We start from the raw sequence: 23,095 nt of genomic DNA on the forward strand, positions 1-23,095 counted from the left end.
CCATCTCCATGACATTAATGTACGATTAGATGGCTTACCATGCCTGAGACAGTACTATTGTCATTATTGCAAGTTACAGTAACTTGGATACATTATGGGCCTGATTCAGAGCCACTCGTAAGCGGCCGCTCGTTCGCTCCGAGCGATGTTTGCCCAACTGCGCATGCGTACGGATCGTTACACGCATGCGCGAACCAGTCAGTGCGGTCGAAATTCATGTGCTCGCAAAATAGCGAATGCCGGATAATTTGAGTGACAGGATGAGGCGTATGTGAGTGGTAACAGGGGAAGGTGCTTGAAAACGGGGAGTGGAGATCCGATCGCAGGCGTGCTTAAAGGTCAAAACGGGCGTTTTATGGGTGTGCATAATTAAAACAGCAGCGTCATTGACCACGTCACTGGGTTATTTTATAGCCAGAACTGCTCGCAAAATTGTGGTAGCAAAAACCAACCACAAGAATAGCGAGCAGCTCAGACCCTGGTCGATGTACTCGATTAATCTAATAAATAGCGGACATGACGTAGGATGTGAGCGGCCAGGGGGCGTAGTTTCCCAAAAAACGACCGCAAGTTTTGTTCGCTCGTTCAGACCTAGAGGCGTGAACAGACCGCAAACAGCGAACGGTTCATTTGAATAGCCACCCCTATTTTCAGGACGAGCGAGCGCTAATTGCGTCCGGCTCTGAATCAGGCCCTATATGGTATAATTTTCTATAATCCAAGTATTGTGAAAAAGAAGGCATATAATAGGAGAAAATATTTTAATTATGAATAATACTTGTGGTTTATTTTAAATTTTTTTCAAATATTGACCAATATTGTTTGGTGGATGAGTTATAAATAAAAAAATGCATATTCTTATGTCTATTTCAGTGGTATCTGGATCACTATGATTGAACCAAAAACATGCATACAGTATTTTGAGGTTTTAACAGTATTGTTGGGATTTACAACAAGTTTAAGACATGTACATCCAGTAACTCAAGGCATTAACTCAAAGCTGATCACATTCAAAAATAACTTGTAATGTAGGAATCCGGTCAAAATACCAACAGTTGGGATGCCGGCATTTAGAATGCTGGCACCAGAATCCCGACACTTGTCAGAATCATGACCGCCGGCAGGGATTAGGTGGAAGGGTTAGAGTTAGGCACTAAGGGGGAGGGTTAGGTTTAGGGTGTGAGGAAGGGGAGGTTAGGTTTAGGCACCAGGGAGGGAGGGTTAGTGTTAGGGGTAGGGGTAGGGGGAGGGTTAGGATACTGACCAACAAGTTGGGATGCCGGTGTCGGGATTCTGACTGCTGGGATCCCGAGCACCAGCGTCCCGTACCCAACCCGTACTGTATATTGATCAAGAACTCCAGGCACACATGTCCTGGAAACAAGACTGACTTGCAAAAGAACTTCTGGCAAATAGAATATTTCAATAACAAGCTATTTCCTTTTGGTGTGTGTTTTGTCTCTTACCTTGGTGCCTGCATAATAGCTGTGCCAGATATCATGTACACTGTAGTAGGCCTGTTTATATTTCATGAAATCTGAGATTCGGTGCCATGTTGTTCTAGCTGTTTTTAGCACATTGCTCTGTGGCCTCTTCTCATTCAAATGAATACTTGCCTCTTCTTGTTTAGCTCCTGTTCCTAAAGTTTTTATTTTCTGTTCAGCCAGAGATTTTATACAAACTAATGGAGTGGGCATAAATAATGATTTTATCTCTTTACTGAGTTCTGAGAACTTTTTACAGATCAGTGAGAATGAGCTGAAACGAGGGAATGGGTATGTAATGCCGACTGTTGGGATGCCTCCTGTCAAAATACCGACAGTGGCATCCCCACGGTTTGTATCCTGACAGGGTCGGGTAAGTATACTTACCCTCCCCCCATCTCCTCCTAACCCTCCCTTCTTGTAGCCTAACCCTAACCCTCCCCACCCTGCACCCTGACCTTAACCCTCCCCGTTAGTACCTAATCCTAAATTTCCCACCTTCATGCTTAATCCTAACCCCCCCATTGGTGCCTAGCCCTATCCCTCCCCCCTAGGGGTGCCTAACTTCCCCCCCAAAACCTAACGCTAACCTCGCTATGCTATCTAAACTTAACCCTCACCCCTGCTGCTAACACTAAGGGCACCCTGGGCTTACCTCGTTCGGGCAGCCATCCTTATGTGTTCTGGCGTCGGGATTAAGCTAGGCATCAATATATTGATGCCTATTCTTAAGTCCTGTCTCAGACTTTCAGCATCGGGATTGAGACCGGCGGCATTCTCTCAAAATTTTACTCAATACTAAGCCCTCAGCACACTACTGTTGGTGTGCTGCTGCAGTAGGAAGAAGATGCTATGTGATGCAAGAATGATGGTAAACTGGCTATCCATGGCTATCCATGGAGCAGCTTAGTTTTGCCAAGCATCTCTCCCCATAGAGACACCAGGGGCTGGATTCAGAATTGGAGGCAATACTAATGTTTGCGTAGGTTGAGCGATTATTTGCTGAAAATCTCTGCAGTGATTGTGTTCTCCTGAATATATATAGACTCCGCTAATACATATGGAGGCACTGGCATTAGACCTGGTGAGGAAATACCATGGGCACTCCTAGTTGGAGTCTGGGAGGTGGCCTGAAGTGTGTGCAAAATAGCCCTTCTCACGGACGTGAAATGGGAGTGTCACAGGCATGTCATTGAAGGCGATTGCATGTCCAATAACAGAGCCGCAGTCACAGAGGCGATGTTTAGAGCAATTTCAGAAGAAGACACTGCACCAGCTATAGGTTGGTGCAAATGCCAAAGGTGGATATGATGGTGTGCCTATGGTGTTTGGAGGCCAATGGATTTGCACTTTCCACCAGCTAATAGTGGGCGTCCCAGGGCTTGCACTGTCCACCACACACTTATACACATGGGGAAGGCGGAAACTAACATTGCATATTACCGCCAATGCAATTTTGCAGAAAATCGCAACTATAGCGGCATTAGTATCCACCTCTGAATCAGGCCCTTGGTGTTATTCACATATCAAACTTTAAAAATAAATAAATAACTACAGTATGTAGCATTCACCAATAAATGGACTGCAGTGTCATTACTTATTAGCGAGTGTCATTAGCAATGATTCCTGCTCAAGAATAATTATACAGATAATAATGGCAATGTTTAGGGACTTGTTCAAAGAAAAGTCTTTAATGGCCCTTTCGTCAGGATATTAAATATTTTAATATCCTGACGAAAGGGCCATTAAAGACCCTGAAACGTTGACATTACAACGGGGTTTGTGTCATTTATCAAGTCGCCACGAGTGCCGCTGATTTGGACATATATTTGTTCCTCACCCTAATAGGTGAGGTAATACAGAGGACACCGGGCGCAAGTTATTTTTCAAGCAGTGGAGGAGTGCCAGCTATTTTCTGGATGTATATATATATATATATATATATATATATAATCAGAAGAGGTGGCAATCCAGGACTAAGTATGCTACTATAATTCAATGTGATCCTCTCACGTAGTTCAACATTTCAGTGACCTTTAATCACTTTCCTCTGAGGTTCATTCATCAAGTTTATTTTAGATCAAAGTATCAGCCTCTGTTACTGTGATATACTTATCAATTCATGTCTTTCCTTTCAATTTGTCTACTGCTGGTTATAATGTATGTATGTTAATTTTATTAAAATTATTTGTATTCAAAATTTTATTAGCTGGTACAATAATAAGATGACCAAGGGGTCCGATGTTCAGAGCATTATCTGCAAACCAGGAGAATGATAGTTCAAAGTGCAGTAATGGAAAAATAAAAAGTACATTTTTAGATGATTGTTACGCTGCTGAAGAAGAGAGTAAGACGACATGTCCCTGGAGCCATTTGATGAATACCCTTACCAAGAACAGCACAATGTAATTTATAAGATTCCTATACCCTAGTGAAAAATTTTCTTGGCTAGTTATTGCTTACAACCCATAACTGTGACAGTGAATATTCATTATGTGTAATGCTGCCAACATTGCTGAACTCTAACCAAAAACATATCATTTTCTACATTTTTTATTCTTCTTAATAACAATCTAAAGTTACATATCATTGCATATTGCTTCCGGACTTTATTACATTGTCATATCTGTTGCTTTGCTTTAAATCTGTACTTTTTAAATGTTAAATTAAGCAGTTCATCTGTCTAAAACCATGAACATGCATCTTATAAATGAAAAGTTGTCTTATTTTAATCAAAAGTTATTATTTTCGTAGCTTGCAGCCATTCAGCTAATGAATATATCTGGGCCTCATGCTGTTCTCTTGATGCTTGGTAGCTTTGCGTCTCAGCTCTTGCTACAAGTATGAACAGAGGCTGGCGAGGCCCCCACTCGCTTCTGTTGCCATGGAGATTTTGTTAGGTAGCTTTAATACATCTGTGTGAATTTTTCCCTGGAGTTTTGCCTCGACAAGTTCACTATGCGGAGTGAGCAAGAAGCCATAATCTCCAGACGTTAGGAATAAATGACTGAGTAAGTACTAAGGTTGTAAACAGCAGGCTGTGGTGCTGCAAGTACTGTACAGTATATGGCACAACAAAAGAGGACAATCTAAAAATAAGAGAGACAAATTGATGTTCAGATGTACTATCAGAGATTAGACAGCCTTTTTTATGTATTTAAATAATTTTACCAATTTACATTTTAAAAATAGTTAATCTGCTGTCTCCAGGGCCTGATTAAGATTTGAAGGGACCATAGGGCAAATAATTTAGTCCATAATTGCCTTCTTTGTGGACTTCCCTCTCGACAGTCCCAAGGAGGTCCAAGTGGTATGTTCTAGAGAGCGTGCTGGTGCGATTCATGTCATCATTACCCCAATACTGTATCATGCAGAAGGGGTGAAGCCATGTTTATAGATTTGCAACTTTATTAGTAAAGTTGATGGGCATTGAGAGGATACACTGCTCTCCCAGATGTCCAGGAGAATGTCTGACTGAAGTTAGAGGTAACAAATCCCAATTAAAGACACCGATGGGGAAGGTTTTCCAAAACTTCTAAAAATAAAAAATGAATGTATTACCCATAACAACCAATTAGATTCCTGCTACTGTATAATTTTTCTAGTAGAGTGAAGAAAATGATAGCTACAGTCAGAGGTGGATTTAGACCTCCTGGGGCCATAGGCAAGAGACCGGTTTTGGGCCCCCTCCCTCAAATAGGATGCAATTTGGATACCAGCGGGTGGTATCCCAACACTGCAAGCCCAACATGGGACTAAAGATAGGCATCGAAATCCAGACGCCTATCATTAGCCCCACTACAAACTCCAGACACCCGGCATTCCGAACGAAGGGAAGCTGAGTGTCTTAGGGTCTAGCCGTAGGAGGGGAGGGTTAGGGACCCTGGGGGGACTTAGGGTTAGCAGTGATCTCCCCAGGCTGTTTTCTGCAGGCGCATCACCTGGCAGAAACAGCCTACCGCCCGGCACTTTCCCTCGCCCACCCCTTCTGTGACTGGTCTCTGAAGTGACCAGAGGGTAAAGAAGCCTCTGATCGCTTCAGACGCAAGCGTTCCCAGTGATGCAGTGTGCGGGTGACGTCATAACGTCACCCACGACGTGAGTAGCCTGCCCCACGCGCCTGCTGGATCTCGTTAGAGCCAGTCAGAGTGAGGCAGCGGGAGTGGGAGCATGAGCAGCGAGCAAGTTAAGGTAAGTTCTGGGCTGGGGCAGGGACCGTGACCAGTCTGGGGGCACTGCCTAAGGGGCACTATTTAAGCCTGGGGGCACTGTATAAGGGAGCAGCCTGGGGGCACTGCATTAAGGGAGCAGCCTGGGGGCACTGCATAAGAGACACTATTTAAGCCTGGGGGCACTGCATAAGGGACCAGCCTGAGGGCACTGCATAAGGGACACTATTTAAGCCTGGGGGCACTGTGTAAGGGGCCAGTCTGGGGGCACTATTTAAGCCTGGGGGCACTACATAAGGGACCAGTCTGGGGGCACTACATAAGGGCACTACTTCAGCCTGGGGGCACTGCATAAGTGCAAAGCAAAATTACAGGGGGCAATGCATAAAGGGGAAAACTACAGGGGGCATTGTATAAAGGGGTAAACTATAGGGGGCATTGTGTAAAGGGATAACCTACAGGGGGCAATGTATAAAGGGGAAAACTACAGGGGGCACTGTATAAAGGGCACAAATACAGTGGACACTGCATACGGGGATAACTACAGTGGGCACTGCATAATGGGCACTTTTGACTGAGGGCCAGTGGGGGAGCAGCCTGAGACCTGTCGAGCTGGAATGGTAAGGGAGATACTGCTTTTACCGGCACGCACATAATTGCAAAGGCCCCCAACCGGCTACTTCTTGATGCCATCCGGCTCTTCCGGGGAGAACACTGGTTAGGCACCCCCCAGGGAGGGTTAGGGTTGGGAAAGGGGGGGTTAGGGTTAGGCAGCACTAGGGAAGGGGTTAAGGTTAGGCACCCCCCCCAGGAGGGCTAGGTTTAGGGTGGGGGTTAAGTTTAGGCACTAACGGGGGGAGGTTAAGGTTAATGCACCACTACGGGAGGGTTAGGGTTAGGGCCAATGTAGGGAGAGAAGAGGGTTAGGGTAGGAAGAGAAGAGGGTTGGGGTACTCCAGTCAAGATTTCGGTCCACCGGGCTGCCGCTATTTGATCTGGTGTCTAAACAGCCGCCGGCATTACATACCAATACCCCTCAAACAATCCATAGCATTATATTTTTGTTCCTGATTCATGCTTACATTATTTGTTGTTTATCCTCCATATATACAATTTTTTAAAACTTTAAACATTGCTAACATTAAAAAGGCACATAAAAACACAGTGCAAATATAATACAAAATAATTTCTTTACATTTTCAACACCTGATATAATAGAAAGTGCAATCAATGTACGGTATGTAAAAATAGCCGTGGCCCATAGATATCCTATTCAGTCTGCTCTTTCCAAAATAGTAGAGATAAAACACCAAGGATTCACATTTGTATTTATCATAGAAATAGGCCAGACTACACTATAATCCCGGCCATACACTGTGTGATGGCACCGTGCAAGGCCACAGGGGCTCCGTCGACAAACATATCGGGCGGTCCGCACACACGGTGCGATCGGGTGGCCGACCGCTTGATATGTCGGCTCCACCCTCCCTCACCCGCATAGCAATGCATGGGATCGCACATCACATCCCGATTGCCTGATCTTGCAGTAAGATTAGGTTATCTTACATTAGGTTATCATTCCGCGTTCGACTGCATGCCTTTCCATTACTAAACCCCTCAATCATAGACTCTATTATATTACTTTCCCCCTTCACTGATTGCACCATATCCCCTACCCTCTAATTCCCACCCATCCCTTAGTACTTATTGTTACATTCAGGGCCATTAGTGACCGCTCTATATATCAGTGCCCCCTCGTCCCCTGGTCTACTAGCACCCTGTGCAAGAAATGTTGGGGCACCCATCGCCTCCACCCAAATCCACCTATTTTCATAATTAGTCCCCTGAGACACAGATAAGTCTATATGATAGGGAATGGTAAACGAAAAACTTCTAAGGGTCAATATACAGTGTAAGTCCAATGAAGTGACCTTCTGAGGGTCACTATTCCCCAGGAAAAGTTCAATAACCAGGTGGGCAAAAACTGTCGGCCGGGTGTTGATTTGTCAATATTAGATTAACTCAGCTAGGGAAAAACTGTTGGCAGAATGTTGCATGAAAACACATAGGCTTTGTCCAGGATTTGGATATAAATGGACAAATGCAAGTGCACACTCTAACCATGCGGAACCTTATAATATAATTGCTAAATAGCATCAAAGAGGTTCTTTGCATAATAATGGCCATAATTATGGGCCTGCCCACCGCGTCCAGGTGACCTCTATCAGGCAGGTCCCTAACACTCCTATGGAACAAATATAGGGCACGGGACCCCCCAGGCCAACCCAGCAGAACCGTCCCATGGCATCACACTAGTGTGAGATTTAAAGTGAGGGTTAAAGAATAATAAAGAAAGCCTATGTGTTAAGTCCTACATAAGTAGGAGGTTATAGTAAAAAGTGTATGAAGTGCTACAGATATAAAAAACAAACTAAGGAAGTGAAAAAGTGTACATTATGATGCCATGAAGCAGTCCAGCCACACCAGCCCAGAGAGCCCCGCACCCCAATACCAGTCCCAAAACTGACACAGCATATATATATAATAGGCCTTACCCTCAATGTGCCTCATTAGATGTGCAGTCTTGGGGTGCAAGGACTCCTTGCTAATAAAAACACCCAGGAGCAGGTGGGAGGGGTGCTAATCAAGGTGGAAGGAGTCTCGTCCTTCCAGTGTACATACATACACATAGTACAGAATACATAGGGGGAGGGGCCCTAGATTGCACACCCTAAGCACAGTGTGAGGTGCTACCTGCTGAGACTTGTAGTGCTGCAAGCATAAAGAGACAAATGCAAGTGCACACTCTAACCATGCGGAACCTAATAATATAATTGCTAAATAGCATCAAAGAGGTTCTTTGCATAATAATGGCCGTAATTATGGGCCTGCCCACCGCGTCCAGGTGACCTCTATCAGGCAGGTCCCTAACACTCCTATGGAACAAATATAGGGCATGGGACCCCCCAGGCCAACCCAGCAGAACCGTCCCATGGCATCACACTAGTGTGAGATTTAAAGTGAGGGTTAAAGAATAATAAAGAACGCCTATGTGTTAAGTCCTACATAAGTAGGAGGTTATAGTAAAAAGTGTATGAAGTGCTACAGATATCATACACTTTTTACTATAGCCTCCTACTTATGTAGGACTTAACACATAGGCGTTCTTTATTATTCTTTAACCCTCACTTTAAATCTCACACTAGTGTGATGCCATGGGACGGTTCTGCTGGGTTGGCCTGGGGGGTCCCGTGCCCTATATTTGTTCCATAGGAGTGTTAGGGACCTGCCTGATAGAGGTCACATGGACGCGATGAGCAGGCCCATAATTATGGCCATTATTATGCAAAGAACCTCTTTGATGCTATTTAGCAATTATATTATTAGGTTCCGCATGGTTAGAGTGTGCACTTGCATTTGTCTCTTTATGCTTGCAGCACTACAAGTCTCAGCAGGTAGCACCTCACACTGTGCTTAGGGTGTGCAATCTAGGGCCCCTCCCCCTATGTATTCTGTACTATGTGTATGTATGTACACTGGAAGGACGAGACTCCTTCCACCTTGATTAGCACCCCTCCCACCTGCTCCTGGGTGTTTTTATTAGCAAGGAGTCCTTGCACCCCAAGACTGCACATCTAATGAGGCACATTGAGGGTAAGGCCTATTATATATATGCTGTGTCAGTTTTGGGACTGGTATTGGGGTGCGGGGCTCTCTGGGCTGCTGTGGCTGGACTGCTTCATGGCATCATAATGTACACTTTTTCACTTCCTTAGTTTGTTTTTTATATCTGTAGCACTTCATACACTTTTTACTATAACCTCCTACTTATGTAGGACTTAACACATAGGCTTTCTTTATTATTCTTTAACCCTCACTTTAAATCTCACACTAGTGTGATGCCATGGGACGGTTCTGCTGGGTTGGCCTGGGGGGTCCCGTGCCCTATATTTGTTCCATAGGAGTGTTAGGGACCTGCCTGATAGAGGTCACCTGGACGCGGTGGGCAGGCCCATAATTATGGCCATTATTATGCAAAGAACCTCTTTGATGCTATTTAGCAATTATATTATTAGGTTCCGCATGGTTAGAGTGTGCACTTGCATTTGTCTCTTTATGCTTGCAGCACTACAAGTCTCAGCAGGTAGCACCTCACACTGTGCTTAGGGTGTGCAATCTAGGGCCCCTCCCCTATGTATTTGTACTGTGTGTATGTATGTACACTGGAAGGACGAGACTCCTTCCACCTTGATTAGCACCCCTCCCACCTGCTCCTGGGTGTTTTTATTAGCAAGGAGTCCTTGCATTCCAAGACTGCACATCTAATGAGGCACATTGAGGGTAAGGCCTATTATATATATGCTGTGTCAGTTTTGGGACTGGTATTGGGGTGCGGGGCTCTCTGGGCTGGTGTGGCTGGACTGCTTCATGGCATCATAATTTACACTTTTTCACTTCCTTAGTTTGTTTTTTATATCTGTAGCACTTCATACACTTTTTACTATAACCTCCTACTTATGTAGGACTTAACACATAGGCTTTCTTTATTATTCTTTAACCCTCACTTTAAATCTCACACTAGTGTGATGCCATGGGACGGTTCTGCTGGGTTGGCCTGGGGGGTCCCGTGCCCTATATTTATTCCATAGGAGTGTTAGGGACCTGCCTGATAGAGGTCACCTGGACGCGGTGGGCAGGCCCATAATTATGGCCATTATTATGCAAAGAACCTCTTTGATGCTATTTAGCAATTATATTATTAGGTTCCGCATGGTTAGAGTGTGCACTTGCATTTGTCTCTTTATGCTTGCAGCACTACAAGTCTCAGCAGGTAGCACCTCACACTGTGCTTAGGGTGTGCAATCTAGGGCCCCTCCCCCTGCTCACACCACCTCAGAAAAGGAACGCAGTATCAGAGTGACAGGTACACTAGGTAGCATTGTCATAGGTGAGGAATAATTGCTTACCTGACCATGAAGTCTGCTGGTCATGCACGTGCATGCGTCTGCAAATACTGTGTGCGAGTATCAGTGGGTGGCCTATAGTGGGTAATGAAGACTACGTGTACTGGACGTAATAGAAAATGAGACTGTTTATTAAACAGTATTGGACAAAAAATACCCTTCAAACAGGGATTGCAATTAAAAGTACATAGGCATGGGTAATAATGTACCAACGCGTTTCATCTCATTTAGAGACTCATAGTACCAGTGATCGATCATGGTGTCCTCTAGTGTCTATCTTCTGTTTACAGTTTGAGTGTGCGGCAGCACGATGTACGCGCTGCCGTCTAAAACCAGTGGGTTCGAGTAACGTAGGACTATATCCTGCTTCATTGTCCTTATTCGTGGTGGCGGCCATCTTTGGTGGGACTATTTTTCTACTTGTGTGCATGATAACACGATAACTCTAATGCTGTCTGATTATAGTGGATGGAAGTGACATAATAGTCTCTCTAACCTCTTTGTCCTTATTATTGATGGCAGCCATCTTTGGTGAAATTTGTTATATGACATAAATGAATCGTATGTCAGAAAGTTGTATTGGCAGCTGGGAACCTGCATAACAATATACAAATGTGATACATGTCAGTGAATATGTTAATGTAATATATCTTATAGATCAATGGAGTTTTTATGAGCATACCTCTAGTGGAGATATCGATCCGATGTGTTAGAGGGAATGGTAAGGATGTGTAGTAATAAGTCACTTGCTGCATCTGCACTGTGTGCGCGGGCTGGACAGCGTGTGGCAGTGTGGTCCTATGACATCATGCCGCCGCCTATAGATCATGCACAGCCTGCGTCTGCTACACATAAGAGCCCAGGGCTGCCCAGGCCAGGAATTGTATAAGGGCAGGCTCAGTCATGATGACTGCAATGTGGTCGTGAATTCTGGAGGACATGGAGGCCTGGGCCTGGGCGTAGCAGTGGTCTACCAGATATGTCCCAACGGCTGCACTGCGCACCTGTTCGGCCGCTGCACAAGAACTGCCCTCAAGCTGGCCGTGCTGATTGTAGCAAGCAGTGGCACCCATCCCTTAATACTTACTGTGACACTCAGGGCCATTAGTGATCACATTATGGGCTTTATTCAGAAGCGAACGTACGGTCTATGACCGCACGGCGGCCTCGATGTTTGTCTAGTGCGCATGCGCACGAGGGAGCCGGCTCCTTCGTGCGCATGCGTGAGACCCGCTGCAACCAACAGCGCCGGTTGTAGCGGGTCTCTTTCCAAAGGGGGCGAGCTGTCGATGTTGATTGACAGCTCGCCCCATTTGGAAGGCGGGACAGGGGGGGTGGCAGCCCAAATGGAGGCGTTCCCATGGGAACACCTGCCATTTGGGGGAGGCCCCACTGACATCACTAGTGATGTCATTGGAGAGCTTCCAGCTCTGACAGAGCCAGAAGCTCTCCGGGGCTTACGACAAGTGAGACCCTACCCTAGGGTCTCGTCGTAAGCCCCGATGGTCGCGATGGTCAATGACCATCGCGACCATCACCCTAGCGGTCATTAGAGCTGTGGGTGTTAACCCACAGCCTAACGACCGAAACAAAGGCGGCCGGTCAGGATGCAAGCGGCTACCCAGTTTCTGAGCGACCGCTTGCATCCTCCGACCGCCTCTGAATGAGGGCCTATATATCAGTGTGAGTATGTTCCTCACTGATTGTAGCAAGCAATGGTCACTTATGGCCCCTGGGTGTAAAAATAAGTATTAAAGGATGGTTACCACTGCCTGCCCCCTCCCCCCATACATGAGCAGGCCCCCATCTTCAATACAGTCAGTGCCACCCAGCCAGGGCCAGATTAATGCTTGTGGGGGCCCCTGGGTAACTAAATTCTGGGGGCCTCTACGAATAAAATTTCCACGGCCCCCTGCAGCCACTTCTATGCCCCTTACCTATGGAGAGAGAGGGAAGAGAGGAGGGGAAATGATAAAAGAGAGGGGGGGAGAGAGACTAAGAGAGGAGAGAGACAAAAGGAGGGAGACAGATTGAGGGAGACTGCAAGCACACACAGTCACACTCACATTACCTGCTTGGCTTGTTGCTTCATCATGATCATGTTCCTCACAGGGGTGGGCATGTCACGGAATTAGACCACGCCCCCTATCCGTACACCAGCGAATCACGGCAATATCTGCCCAGGGGGCGGGGCTTAGCTCGTCCTGCAGTCACATTCCCTTGCTGCTTATCCTCCGCTGGTCCCGGCTCCTCTCTCCGTGCATATGACATCATACGCTCATGCGTCATGAGGTCTCATGCACAACAAGCATGGAGACTTACTTGCACCCTGGAGCCAGCACTCGGCAGACTGTCAGCAGTAGCCGGAGTCTCTTTAGCCTGCCAGCGCGACTGCATACAGAGCTGGACACGGGCCCCCTGTTACCCGCCGGGCCCTAGGTGGGTGCCTTTATTGCCTTACAGGAAATCCGCCTCTGGCTACAGTTTTATTGGTTGTTAAGGGCAACACCTCTATGTAGAGAATGATTATTACAGATTAGTTGGTTGCTAGGTGCAACACCTCCACTTTTCATGTTTAGAAGTTTTAGTAAATCTGCCCCATTATGTGCTTTTTTTTTACTTTTGTTTGAAAGGCCGCTACTGTAAACTTTGAGAGCACAACCTGAAATCTATTTATACCGCATTAATAAGTCATTCTAGATTCTACAATTTGGCCCAAATGTAACAACCTGTGAGCTGGTAGTAGTGGTGAGATTTTGTTGATCATTGAGATTCAAAGCAGCAATTTTTTAAAAGACAACAAAAAAAAAATCTGCTTTAAATCACGAGAACATATCACCAAAATCTCGCCACTGCCCGCTACTCTCAGGACATCGGAGCCTTTGTGTAATATAATAAGTTGCAAACTATCTGATGTTTGAGTGCTTTTTGTATTTATGTCTTTATATATTTTAGAGATGTGCGGGTCTGGATTTCTGAAATCCGAACATACCTGAATTTAGGGGTTCCAAGTAGAACCGGGTCAAGGTTCAGATTCACTTTTGTGACCCGATTTGAACCAAGTCCCAGTTTGGATCTGTTGCCAGTTCGGAACTCTGATAGAAAAACTGAACTCAGGTTTTGGTTTCAGACATTTTAGCTGCTTTTATAGATTTCTATTGATTATTAATCGATTTTTATTGACTTTTATACAAAACACTTGAGGGTGGTTTTACAAAACCAATACATGAACATGAATTCAGATTCAAAACCAAATAACTAGAGATGAGCGATACGGGCCGAGATCCAAGTCCAGCTCGGGTTTTACCACCAAACTCGGATCCCGAAATGAGGCAAAATGTCATCATCCTGATTTCGGATTCTCACAGGTTGTGTATACTATAAAGGTACCTGGTCATCTGTGCCATTACTGTACTCAAGGAGGTGCCTCCTTCTACCACTTGTGCATCCTCTGCAAATGTGGGGATGAGTAGCACAAGTCAACATGCTGACATAGAAATTGAGGATGCTTTTGTTGAAGTGCACAAGAATGAGGAGGATATTTGTGTAGCTGATGCTAATAAGGATGTTGATGATGAGGATGCTGATAATGAGGATGTTGTTGATGAGGATGTTGTTTGTGTAAATCAGACCCAATTGGAAACAGTTGTTGCCCATGATAAGGAAAAGCCCATTGTCATGTCTGGGCATAAAACAAAAAAATCCACTTCTTATGTGTGGAATCATTCTTCCCAAATTCAGACAACAATTGTCAAGCCATCTGTACCCATTGTCATGCCAGAGTAAGTAGATGAAGAGACCCTAACCATCTCGTAAACTCCTCCCTGTTATGTCATCTACAGCGCATCCATCAAAAGTGTTTGCAAAATTCAGAAACTTTGGCTAAAAAAGTAACAACAAGCAGTCCAGCAGCAACTAGCTCCCTTTTCTCTGCTAGATCCAAGCACCTGGCATCTTCACCACCAACACCTTCATCAACAATATCCTCAATCATGATCAGATGTAGTCCTGCATCCAATTTGATAAGGCTAACTCAGTCCTCCCCTATCCTGGATTCTCAGAAGAATCCTTGAATGCTACGCCTGCTGCTGCTGGGAGTGGATCTTCAACCCAGAAGGGGACCATGAAGACTACTAGTAATAGTTCTAAAAAACAATTGTTAAACAATCCTTTGCAAGGAGGAGCTACTATGACAGCAGTCATCCAGGTGCACAGTGGATCACTGACACCATAACATCTATGCTGGTATTAGATGTGTGTCCAAATAATCGCCATTAGAGCAGTGGGTTTTAGGCTGTTAACTGATATCCCGTGTCCCTGATACCAAATCCCATCTAAGTTCCACTTGACTATAAGAGCAATTCCCAGCCTGTATAGGGACTTTAAAAAGAACTTAATTAGCGTCCTCCAAAATGCCATTGTACCCACTGTCCAATTAACCACAGATATATGGACAAGTGGTGCAGGACAAATGCAAGATTACATAACTGTAACAGCCCACTGGGTGGGTGTCTTGCCTTCAGCACCACCAACAGCAGCAGCAGCATCTAAGAAACAGCAGCTTATTCAAAGGCAGGCTACTCTGTGTATCACCGTTTTCACAATAGGTATACCGCTGACAACCTCCTAGAAAAACTCAGGGAAGTCATTGCAAAATGGCTTACCCTGCTTAGATTTTCCTCTGGATTTGTGATTTCTGAAAATGCCACCAAAACTGTGAGAGCATTACAGCAGGGTGAATTCCAAAACATGTTATGTTTTGCTCACACAATCAACTTGGTGGTGCAAAATGTAAAAAGAAAATGACAGGGCCATGCAAGAGATGCTCTCTGTTGCCCACAAAATTTCTGGACATATTCGCCATTCAGCAGGTGCATGTAAAAAATTGCAGCACCTGAAAGAAATGTTGAATTTACCCTGTCACCAGCTGAAGCAAGAGGTAGTTACAAGGTGAAACTCCACCCTTTATATGCTTCAGCGGTTGGAGGAACTATGACATATGAAGAGGAGGGGGAATGTACCTTACTCAAGCTCACTGGAAAATACTCTCTGGTTTGTGCAAAGTGCTGAAATCCTTCAAAGTAGTCATGTGTGAAGTGAGTTCAGACACCGCCAGCTTGGGTCAGGTAATTCTCCTAATTAGACTGTTGGAAAAATAGCTTGAGAAAGTGAAGGAGGAGCTGAAATTAAGCCATTCCGCTAAGCATGTCAGACTTGTAGATCAAGTCCTTTATTCACTTCACCAGGATCCAAGGGTTGTTAGGATCTTACAATCGGATCAATACATTTTGGCGACTGTTTTGGATCCTAGGTTTAAGTTATACAGATCTGAAGAGATGCAAAGAGCTGTTGGTAAGGAAATTGTCAGCTCATGCGGCACGTGAGGCAGCAATGGCTCCTCCTTCAGTTTCTCCTGCAAGTGCGGCTGCCAGGAAAAAACTAAACTTTCCCAAAAAAAGACCCACTGGTGGTGCAGATGAGTCAACACAACCAAGTTTTGACATCTGGTCAGGACTAAAAGAATTGCCTACAATAAATGAGACTTCTACTGTGACTCCATCTAATATGGTCACCATTCAAAGAATGGTTGAGGACTATTTTAATGAAAGCATCCAAATAGGCATGTCAGACAGTCCGTTTCACTACTGGCAGGAAAAAGAGGCAATTTGGACTTGCGCAAACTTGCTTTGCTTTACTTGAGCTGCCCTCCCTCCAGTGTGTACTCAGAAAGAGTTTTCAGCACATACAGGAACCTTGTCAGTGATCGGCATAGGAGGCTATTTCCTCAAAAGTGGAAAAGATGATGTTCATCAAAATGAACTACAAATTTCACGAGGAAGACCTTTACCACCAATTACATCCAAAAATTACAGAGGCACCTGAGGCTGTAATGGTGGATTCCAGCGGAGGCGAATTAATATTGTATGAAGATGATGTACACACTGTTAAGGTTGAGGAATCAGATGATGATGGTGACAATATCTTATCTCTGTAAAGCCAGTTTGTGCATGGAGAGATCATTGCCAGCAATGTCAGCTGCCCTTGGTAGCTTGTTTTGTGGGGACCCAAACAAACCAATTGCTTCAGCCACAATTGGGAGTCCCTGTCGCTGAAGTGATTGGCTTGTTGAACTTTGCATGTCCTGTTTACTATATACAACCTAAGGGTGGGTGGAAGGGCCCAAGGACAATTCCATCTTGCACCTCTTTTCTTTGCATTATGTGCTGTTTGATGCATTGCTTCCTGACATTTTTAGTTTTATAGTTTATGAAACTGCCTGCCACTGCTGTGTTGCAAAAGTTTAAAAGATATCCTTTATTTGTTTTAAACTGCAGTGCTTTTGTACCACTGCTTTGATGCTTACTTTATTTTATAGTTTCATACTGTATTTATTTATACTAATAACAAATAGGTATATTTGCAAAATACTCATGCCATTTTCAACCTTGATTTTTAAATACCAACCTGGTGGACTTGGCTTTCCTTGATCATAACAGCCATGTTTGGTCAGATGCAACTCAAACACCAAATGGAGAGGATATTTTGTGATGGTATCTGGAGATGTTCTCCATCCTCCCCTTCCAGCCTTCCCATACATAATCCTAGAAGCACAATGATAAGAGATGTTTAGTACCAGACTTTAAAATCCCTTTGCCCCCTTCCTGTTCAGAGCTTCTGTTTTGTGTGCTGCCACATACATAATCTCCTGCATGCCCCTTTGATTCTTTAAAAAAAATTTGCAACCACTGAGATGCTCCACTGGGGCAAGGACTGATGCAAATGAGTAAAATATTTTTTGTAAATGCCTCCCTCCTCCCCCATAAATTTGCTTCGGAATCAAAAAATGAAATTAAATTTACTACTAATCAACCCTTCCCTGCCTTCAACTACATACATACTCCAACTCCCTCAGGCCTCTTGAATAATAAAAACATTTGTTTCTTGATGTGCATGTTGGAAGTTCAACTGCCACAGCTGCTGCAATCTTTGACATGCGGTTGCCGAATGCCGAAATGTCCAAAAATGTTTATGGTCGCAGACAGCATTTCCTGCATGTTCCTTTAAGTTTAAAAAAAATATTGTGAACCACCAATTTCCATTTTCCTTAGGTCTCTTGAAATGAAAACATATGTTTCCTTATGTGCCATGTTTGGGGTTGAACTGCCATGTGTTTGTGCTGCCCACTGCTGCCGCTTAGCTTAGTTAGCCAGCTAGCTTGGTGCAACTTTTGGGCCTAAACTGGATGAAAACAATAGTCAGCTGTGAGGTGGTCAAAATTGTCTAGAAATTAATGTTATTGAGGTTAATAATAATGTAGGAACAAATTATGTGATTTTAGCAGTTTTTATAAATTTTTTAAAGAAAATGCAGATCCAAAACCAAAACATACAAGGGTGGTTTTGCAAAATCAAATCCAGATCCAAAACCTCGAAGGAGGTACAGATCCAAATCCAAAACACCGGGTCGGCGCACATCCTTACAATTAACGGGGATCCACGCACATCTTGAATAAATTTACTTGTTAAAGTTCGACATACTCTAGTGATAAAATCTATACACATAATATTGCTAATATTACAAGTACTGTAACAGTCATTTGAGAGAGACTTTGATTTATGTTGCATTTTTCCTTTTACCTACGTTTTTATTACAGATTCACAATCAGTTTTGGTTTTGCCAAATGTACCTTACATTACTTTTGCTCAGTTAATCACCACACGGCTTGATCTATGAATCCTTTAAATTAGAAAGAGGAAATAATTGATTCTTGCTAATGCAATTAATGATTTTTCCTTTTTTTTCCTGTAGAAGGCTTTTGATGTCAAGAAGAAATTAATTACATTATAAAAGGTTATGTAAAAGAAATATGTAAGGCAAATAGTTCAGTTTAAAGCTCTTTGAGGACTTACAAATTAAAGCAAGCTTCCTGGATCACTAAGGGAAGAATAATGGATAAAATACATTCCAACGCAAAAAAGGTATTTAATAAAATATAGATTACACACACTGTGCACTTATCATATCATTAAAACAAAGTAGCTCCGGGTCTGTTGTACTGAGTGCATGTTCCAGGGAGGAAGGGAAAGTCAAATTGAAGGTCCTATATTTCCACTGTATTTCTTTTAAATAAGTTTTCAAGCTGATGTAATTAAACTGGAAACCCTTTTGCCAGAGCCGTAACTAGACTTTTTGGTGCCCTGTGCCAGAAAGAGCATTGACGCCCCCCAATTTTTCAAATATGGACATAACACACTCGAAAAAGGGGCATGGCCTCAAGGGGAAGGTCCAGGGAAGAGATGCCACATAGTCCTGAGGCCAGAGGAAGCACAATTACAAGGATGACAACTTGCCCCTTGATTTGTGTTCTGTGGGCATGTGGGACAGTCTCTGAAAAGCAGGACTGTCCTGCTGAAATCCGGACGGTTGTGTGGTATAATACACCTATTTCTTAAATGTATTCCTGTTACACCTATGCTAATCTCATACTTACCTACTCTCCTGGGAGTCGCGGGAGGCTCGAGATTTTTCAGGTAACCCCCCGCACCACAGGAACAGTAGGCAGATCTCCGGCATCCCGCCCACTTCCTAGTGAAATGGACAGGATGGGGAGTTTCTCTGAGAAATTTGTGGGTCCGTATGGAGGGGGCGGGGCTAAATGACACAAATTTGCATAATTTAGGCACGCCTGCTACACACAGACCAGAAAATCATGTTGTGTTGTTTCTTGCAAAGGGGGCGGGACTAATGATGGCTATCATCTGGCCCCACCCCCGAACCAGAGAGCAGCAGGTCCTCTCTGGCTGCTCCCGGAAAGGATAACAAAAATGTTGGTAAGTATGGCTAATCCCCAGATTTATCCAGGCAAACATAGGACAATTCATTCACAAAAGCCCTGTCCCAATCTGTATGCCGTGCACACTTTCTGCCCAGCCACTCCCAGTTTTTGTTAAAGCTCTACCCACTTTGGTGCAAGTCCCAACCTATTCAAGGTCCTAAAATTTGACAATCACGTGGTGAAGGGGAATAGGAAAGTAAAAATTGACTAGAGGGGAAAAAAATTAAATTCGTCCTAAAAATAATTGTTGAAACACAAAAGCTGTGTCAAGTCTAAGGGGTAAATTTACTACAGTGAGAGTTTTTAGAAGTGAGTTTTAGAAGAGATGCTGCCCATAGCAACCAATCAGATTCTAGCTATTATCTTCTAGAAGGTTCTAGTTAAATGTTAAGTAGAATCTGATTGGTTGCTATGGGCAGCATCTCTTCTAAAACTCACTTCTAAAAACTCTCACTTTAGTAAATTTACCCCTAGGAGAGAGATAAAGGCCCTGATTCAGACCCGCTCGCAGCCGCTGGCCGCTGGCTGGGATTGTGGGCGTTTTTTTTTTTGTTCTCCAGCCGCTCGCAAAGCTGTGGGAGACTACCCACAGCTTGTGCAAGCGGCCTGGAGACCATAGTGATAATCGCGACCATCAGCCTTGCGACGAGACCCTATGGAAGGGTCTAGGCTTCCGCAAGGCCGCGTGGACTTCCTGCTCTAACAGAACAGGAAGTCCACTACTGACATCAGTAGTGATGTCAGTTAGACCTCCCAACAAATGCCAGGCATTCCTAAGGGAATGCCTGCATTTGTCCAGCCACCCCCCCTACCCACCCACAAAACGGGATGAGCTGTCACTCACCATCGACAGCCGCCCCGTCTTGTTGGGAGCCCTGTAGCGGGGCTCGTGCACGCCGGATGCGGCGCATGCGCAGTGCATAAACATCGGGCTGCTTGCGAGCGCACAGCGCTCGAGAGCGGCTCTGAATCAGGGCAACAGTGCCCAAAATAACCAATCAGCAAACTGCCATTCATAGATTGTGCTAGATAAATGACAGATACTGATTGCTTTGCACAACTTTATCTCTCTCATGGCTTGATACATATAGAGATATGCAACCAACACAGACTCCAAGTAGGGACGCTTGAGGAATAATAGGTATTGAAGAGAGATAAAGTGGAGAGACATAAAATACCAATCAGCTCCTAACTGTCATGTTACAGGATGTGTTTGAAAAAATGGCAGTTATGAGCTGATTGGTTGGTACTTTATCTCTCTCCAGTTTACCTCTGCTTAATATATCTACCCCAATGTATTAAATATGGAACCTAAGTTTAAATAAGGGATAGTAATGCAGAAAATGGTCACAGAACAGTACTGTATGTCTGTTAAACCATTGGGCATTTTTGAAAAGATCAGTTGCAACAATAATTGTTTTAACACAGTTGAAAACATTAATTAAGGAAGTGTTTTCACTATGAGTGAAGAAATAGATCAAGCATGTAAAGGTGTCTTTAACATACAATCAGCTTTGAAGTAATGACAAACATACCCCACTCACGGTAATTGAGATGGTGAGAAGCCTATAAAGGTTTTTATTAGTGGTTATATCCCAGATACATCTCCACAGTAACTTCACCTCGCATCCAATTGGTAAATACCCAAAGAATAAGAAAGTAGTAAAAAAAAATGATTTATTTAGATAAGTTCTCATACAGAGTAATATAAATCCATAAAAAACAATAAAAACAAAATAAAAATAAAAATAGATCCATAGTTCAAAGTATATCTTCACGATGATATATACAGTCCTGGATGGTCAAGGATGGCTATTCACACTCCTTTCTGTCAATGCGTTTTGCTCTACACAACACCTTTATTAAGACATACTGAGGTATGTGAAGAGCCTGATATTTATAGTAGGAACACCCAATCACTGAAGACAGGAAGTGACATCAACAATCACGCACATCAATATTTAAACATTACAATATATAAAACATTAATGAATACACATACATAAATACTGTAGCCTAATGCAATCATTATGGGATACTTACATGCTTATAATCCCCAATTTTAAGTGTGCTGGTGGCTTTGTTGCCATGGCAGCCAGTATACCACCGGAAGTGTTGTGGCTTGGATCGTGGTCTAATACCTGCACTATGTACTAACACATCTTAGGAGACACCAAACATGGATGGGTCAGGTAGGGAATCCTCAATTACGGCCGGTTTGCCAGGTTAATTAATCGGATCCCATCATACCGCTCCATACCGGATGTGACATCACCCGCATTTCGTATATTGGCCATCTTGGAGCTCTGCGGAACACACGCAGCAACTGATTGCAATGACAACTGATCAGTGCCAGTTGTTCAATATATAGAGGATGTGTTGAACTTGTTGGTTCCCAATGATGCGGCTGTGCTATATAGAAACTCTTTCACTTGGCCGAAGATATAATGAGAGTCCTAGATCACACCTGAATGATAAAAAACCCATAAGTAACATAGAGATAGTCATACTGTAAGTCACTTTAATACTCAAACATAGCAATATTTAAAAAATGGCTAAAAAAAAGAAAAATAACAAATAAAAGAGTTGATTCAGAGTTTAACACAAGTCAGACGCAATTACACCCGTATTGTGTGCATTGAATTGAATACGGACATTTACCCCTATGCCACATTGTACACACTATGCGGCCGCATCTCTCTTTGTCCACACATACATTTTTTGGTCGGGGTGAGACGGGGATATACACAGTTGATTATTATTATTATTTGACATAGCCCAAAAAGTACGTCACGTGCCGTGCGCTGGCTTGGTGTGTATATAAGTTTTGCGTTCGGCCGTCTGCACACATAAAAAGGGGCGATTTATCCGAATTGCATAAAGGGATGATTATTGGCTTTCAGGCCAAGGATGGCAGTATATCTGAAACAGCGCAGTTTGTGAACTGTTCGCGTGCTGCTGTGGTGAAGGTGTATCATGACTGGACAAATGGCACTATTGCAAATAACCAACGAAGAAATTGCGGAGCACCTCATGCCATTGATGCAGTGGCGTAAGTTCATCCCAGACGCCCCCTTGTTCACAGCCGCTGACATTGTAACGTAGCGTTTCGCATGCAGATACATCCACAGGCGCACACAGAATATAGACACGCCGCATATAATTTTAATCAGCTAAGGCTGCTTATGCATCCTATTTACATTGCTGTGCAAATAAGATGCAGTGGAAGGGAAATATTTGCACGAAAAGATGCTCGGTGCTACCGAGTCACTCTGCTCTCACACGTTATGTGTAACACGACTTGTAGCGCACAGAGGATAGATGTATGGAGTGGGATGGGAAGTTGTGGGTGAGGGGTGCACCGGGACTACTTCACGGGTCTGAGGCTAGAGCTGCTGGCAGGGAGGAGTGAGCAATGTGGGTGAAGGGGGACTGGACGTGTCACACTGACATAAGAATCTGCTGAGGAGCATTGACACCAATTAGTAGGGACAGGCTATAGATAGATGGAGGAGGCAGCTGATGGTCTGACAGGGAGTTGTCCACTAGTGTATGGTGGCTTCTCATGTGCCGGGAAGAGGTGCCATGTATTGTGCGGTCATGATGGTACACTCAGGGTACATAGATACATCCCTAAGTTGG

The sequence above is a fragment of the Taudactylus pleione genome, unplaced genomic scaffold, assembly GCF_031769625.1.
Source record: "Taudactylus pleione unplaced genomic scaffold, aTauple2 ptg000437l, whole genome shotgun sequence".
NCBI lineage: Eukaryota > Metazoa > Chordata > Amphibia > Anura > Myobatrachidae > Taudactylus > Taudactylus pleione.